Source organism: Ammospiza nelsoni, chromosome 20, assembly GCF_027579445.1.
Source record: "Ammospiza nelsoni isolate bAmmNel1 chromosome 20, bAmmNel1.pri, whole genome shotgun sequence".
Classification (NCBI taxonomy): Eukaryota; Metazoa; Chordata; class Aves; order Passeriformes; family Passerellidae; genus Ammospiza; species Ammospiza nelsoni.
In genome coordinates, this window is record NC_080652.1 from 12,207,717 (window position 1) to 12,213,217 (window position 5,501).

At 45.5% G+C, this 5,501-nt stretch overlaps 1 long non-coding RNA gene across 1 annotated transcript; it reads left to right on the top strand.

Moving 5' to 3' along the window:
- Nucleotides 1-2,942: 2,942 nt before the first annotated feature.
- Nucleotides 2,943-5,151, top strand: LOC132082369 (uncharacterized). The gene is made up of 2 exons (XR_009419793.1): nt 2,943-3,971; nt 4,120-5,151. It is a non-coding gene; the product is annotated as an uncharacterized LOC132082369 (long non-coding RNA).
- The last annotated feature ends 350 nt before the right edge of the window (nt 5,152-5,501 follow it).

Consider the following 5,501-nt stretch of genomic DNA (forward strand, 5'->3'; position numbering starts at 1 on the left):
CTTTCTTTCAGGTGCAGATGCATTCCACGTGTGGCAGAGGGTCAGGGTTAGGAGGTGCCAGGCCTTCTTAGGAGCGCGGTGAGTAGCAGAGCGGTGGGGTTTTGGCCAATGCGGTGCCAAGATCAGGCACTGATGTTTGGTTCTCTTTAGCTGTCTCAGAGACACCAGCCCGGTGCCAGCAGGACCTTCCCGTTTGACAAGGTGGCCTTTCTTTGCACCCGAGACCCGCATCCCCAGCTGTATGAGAGATAAGTAGAGGGCTACGACCCACAGTGGGGATGAAGTCATGGTGCTGTTTCGGGAAATACTGGGTGGAGTTTTTGATTCAGCTTTGGCGGTGGGGGATGTTCATGAGGTGGCCCCTTAGGCCTCATAAAAGCCAAGTCTCACTTTTGATCACAGTGTTGACGTGTGCAGGGCAGAGCAGTCCCGGTGTGTCTCGTGTCACTTGTCTGTTGTGCATTATGTGTTGTTTGTGTATCCAATGTCTTTTACCTTTGGAGGGCCCTGTCAGTACCCCTGGCATCATTGTTAGCATCTCTGATCTCTGCATTCCCTGGCCCGGCACCCAGGCCATATATGAGTTTCTGATACCTGTCTGAGCTCCCCAGTCAAAAGTTACCTCTTTGGAAGCATCCAGTCAGATTTCTTGTCAGGTCTAGTTCTGAGCTGTATGGACAGCTATGCCCCACCTGGATCCATTGTGGTGGATTAGGACTTGTAATAATATGAGGTTAGGTACAGCATTCTGACCGTAGGATTCCTAGGCATCCATCTTTGCTGTTCTTGGAATTAATCATTCAGTTATCATCTTCGTCCCCCAGGGTTTTCTGAGCCTCATCAGCTCACCATCGGTCTCAGCTCACTCATCTCCTTTTGCATTCTCTCAGTCCTTGCAGCCATTTTACTTGCCAAGAGATTTCTTTTCCTGTTGTGTCCCCTGTTGTTGTCTGTCCTGTCTGTCCTGTGTCACGGGTGTCAGCACACATTTGGGATGGGGCTGCTCTGCCGTGCTGCACAGCCTGGTGCGATAGGAGAAGTCTTGGAGACTTGGAATGTGTAATGTGGGGTGTAGTTGGACACTAGATGGGATCTGTGGATGGGCACAGGGCATCTGGAGCTCATCAGTTATCCTACAAGAGTGTGACTCTTGTCCTAACTTTTTTTTCAGATTCAGATGGATTAAATGTGTGCCAGAGGGCCCCATCCCGGGCGAGGGGATTGCCCCGAGCCGGTGAGGCCCCATTTGTCTCTGCAGCAGAAGTGTGTATGGTGAGTGTGTTACAGCTCTGTTCTTTGTCTTTCTTTTCAGGAAGTCAATCTGGATGCCAGCAGTCAAGGTGAGCAGTGGAGAGAATGGGCTGTTATTGCTCAGCTCTCAAGCACAACACTTTTTCAGCAGATTCGTCGTGTCACAAGAGGGATCTGCCCAGTGTCAAGGATGATGTTTGAGATTGAGGCTTCAGGTGAGTTGAGGATGGTGCCTGGGAGAGGGAGGGTGATCAGGTATCCAGTTTAGGATTTCTTGGGAGCGGGTTTGCAAGCAGCAGGGTGAGAAAGGGTGTTTATTTGAGGGCCCCCCCACACAAGGCTGTTCAGAAGCCTAGCAGAGGCATTCCCATGGCTTACAGCATACAAGGTGATCCACTGCACTCAGAGGAATGCCATTTAACTTTGTCTTTCTGTAACCCAGGTGCCACTGCTAATAAAGGCCACAGCCTTGGAATCAGGATGAAGCTGGAGCCTGAAGGAGCCAGGCACACTCAGGAGAGGGCAAGTAGCTGACTTGCAGGGATTTGGCCCACATAACTCTGGACTCATACTTTGGTTTTGGTTTTCTTTATTGCAGCTGACTGAGAGGCTCACAGGCCGTCACAGAGCCCTCCAAGGCAGACTCATTTCAGGTGCAGCGTGGATTCCCCTCACCGATCATCCAAAAGATAAGTCGGGGGCCACGGTCTGGAGATGGCGGAGTAGCAGATTGGGAGTTCTTGGGACAGATTCAAAAATGAGCAGAGGGGAAAGCAATCTTCTCCAAGGGCCTCTTAGGACAGCTAAAGGGAGAGGCTCTACTTTTGATGGCAGCTTTCAGGCGGGCAGTGCAGAACAGCTCCGATCTGTGTCCTGTTGTCCGGTGTGCTGTGCTCCCTGGTGTGTCTTTGGGGTCCCTTTTGCCTTTTCCCCTCGAGGCCCTCACCACAAGCATGATGTGTCGTGTTTCATGTCCCCCCTGTTTGTCACTTTCTGTGTCACGGGTGTGTGCACACATTTTTTGCCGGAGCTGTTCTGCCCTGCCGCATGGCCTGCTGCAATAGGACGAGCCTTGAGGAGTTGAAATTTGTAATGTGGGCTGTACTTGGGCTCTAGATGTTGTTCCTAGATTGACATATGGTGTTTGCAGCTTGTGAGTTATCCTGGTGATGTTTGACATGTGTTCTAACTTTCTTTCAGGTGCAGACGCATTCCACGTGTGGCAGAGGGTCAGGGTCAGGAGGTGCCGGGCCTTCTTAGGAGCGCGGTGAGTAGCAGAGCGGTGGGGTTTTGGCCGATGCGGTGCCAAGATCAGGCACTGATGTTTGGTTCTCTTTAATCTAGCTGTCTGAGAGACACCAGCCCGGTGCCAGCAGGACCTTCCCATCTGATGAGGTGGCCTTTCTTTGCACCTGACAGGGACCAGCATCCCCAGCTGTATGAGAGATAAGTAGAGGGCCGTGACCCACAGAGGGGCTGAAAGCACGGTGCTGGTTTGGGGATTACAGGGAGGGGGTTTTGAGTCCAGTTTGGAGGTGGGGGGGTGTTAATGAAGTGGCCCCTTAGGCCCCATAGAAGCCAAGTCTCACTTTTGATCACAGTGCTGAGGTGTGCAGCAGGGCAGAGCAGTCCCGGTGTGTCTCGTGTCACTTGTCTGTTGTGAATTGTGTGTTGTTTGTGTATCCCATGTCTTTTACCTTAGGGGTGCCTGTCATTAATCTTGGCATCATTGTTAGCATCTGTGATCTCTGCATTCCCTGGCCTGGCACCCAGGCCACAGAACTTTTGACTGGGGAGCTCAGACAGGCGTCAGACTCTCTTCTGTCTTTGGAAGCATCGCATCTGATGTCTTGTCAGGTCTTGGTCTGGGCTGTATGGACAGCTATGCCCCCACCTGGATCCATTTTGGTGGATTAGGACTTGGCGTAATATGAGGTTAGGTAGAGGATTCTGACCGTAGGATTCCTAGGCATCCATCTTTGCAGTTCTTAGAAGAAATCATTCAGTTATCATCTTCTTCCTTCGGGGTTCTCTGAGCCTCATCAGCTCACCATCAGTTTGAACTCGGTCATCTCCTTTTGCATTCTCTCAGTCCTTGCAGCCATTTTCCTTGCCTAGAATTTTCTGTCTGTGTTGTGTCCCCGTTGTCTGTCCTGTCCTGTCCATCCTGTGTCACGGCTGTCAGCACACATTTGTGCCCGAGCTGCTCTGCCCTGCCGCATAGCCTGGTGCAATAGGAGAGGGCCCGGGGATTTGTAATGTGCAGTGTGGGGTGTAGTTGGACTCTAGATGGGATTTGTAGATGGACACAGGATATCTGGAGCTCTTCAGTTATCATTGAACCGTCTGACTGTTGTCCTAACTTTTTTTTCAGATGCACCTCCTCAGATGACTGCAGTAGTTGTGTAGGTTCCTTCTTCTGAAAGGGAATAGGGCGCAAGAATTCATCTTCCAGAGAATTTTTGCAAGTCCTGGCTTGTATTGTATCTGCCTATGGTGGCTTATGTTCTATGTACCTATACATCTGTCTTCTATTGGATTTTGGGTAGAAAATTTATCAGTCCAGAGAGGAGACAAGTCCTAGCTGTCAGATAGCCACTCGTTGACCCTTCCTGTCGTCTCACAGGTCCCCGAGGCTGCTGATTTCCCCAGGATCTGCCATTTTACCTCAAGGAGCGGCAGCCAGAAGATGTGTCACAGCACGTTCTTCAGCATCTCGAGTAAGGGCCGCAGTGAGCATTTAAGTGGAAAGATTGTGTGAGCGTGTGTGAGAGCACGTGGCTGTGTCTGTCTGTGTCTGCTCGTCTCTGCGTGTGTGAGTGCATGCTGACTGGATTTAACCTTGTGTGTGTGACTTTTGCTTTCCAGGTTTTGCGACTCCTTGTTAAATTTAGAATAAAAAATCCCCAGCCGGGTTGTATTGCATGAACTGACATGATATGTACCGATTTTGGCTTAAAACCCAGAAAACCAGACGAAGATGAGCAGGAAAAAACCAGAAAAAAACCACATGATGGACAAGAAAAAAACCCAGAAAAAGCCCAGGATGGGCAAGAAAGCAACGAGAAAAAAACCCCAGAAAATAATCCCAGATGGGCAAGAAAAAAACGTTGAAAAACCCCAGAAAATCACCCAAGATGGGCAAGAAAAAAACCCCCAAAAAAAAACTCTGAGATGGGCAAGAAAAAAACCAGAAAAAAGTCTGAAGATGGGCAAGAAAAAACCCAGAAAAAACCCCCAAGATGGACAAGAAATAACCCAGAAAAAAATTCGAAGAAGGGCAAGAAAAGACCCAGAAAACACCCAGAAAAAAATCGCAACCCAAGTATAAATATAGAAATGTTTGTCAAGTATATGCAAATATATAAAGAAATGTTAAATTATTTGAAATATAAAATAACATAAATATAACATTTATACAGTATTACTTGTGTTATGGATCATATTGATTTTTATTTATTTCCTATAATACACTACAATATTTATATCAATTTTACATCTATCATATCTATCATTTGTTATATGTTATACCAGATTGATATACTCTAGGTTTTTTTAAGTAGTTTAAAATAAAGGGGATTTTTTTTTATTTGGCAAAAGCAGGTGTTTTAGTATAAACATTATAAATACAAATAATATAAAGGTAGAAATCTAAGAATAGAAATAGATCATAAATAGCTGAAGGTTAATATAAAAATTAAAAATGTAAGGAAAAATAAGTTGTAGCAGTAGATATGGTACATAATTAGGAAAATAATTTATCTCTTATTTGAATAGGATACATGTTATACATAATGATTAATATAATACTTAAGTATAAACTACAAATATAAATGTGAGTGTAGTCATGAGCGCTATAAATATAAAAATATTTCAATGTAGTTTAAAAGAATAGAGCTTTTTTGTATTTATTTAGTTAGGATGGGATTTGTATTTTAAATAGTGAAAGCATGATAGAAATGTAATTTTAGACATAGAAATATACAATCAATGTGGAAAGATATTTATAAAAGCACAAAATATAAGTAAATATAAATAATAGAAATAGAATGTTATATAAATTATATGCTACATCAATGTCCACTATAGCTATGCATGTGAATATAAATACGAAAAATGGAAATAAAAAATTTATTTAAACATGGCTTTAAAGCAAGGGGCCTTGTTTGATTCTGGTGGGGTAAGAGGCAGGTTTTTGGCATTTATTTCAGAGCAGTTTTTGGCGGGGGTCGCCCCTGTTCTTTTTTGCC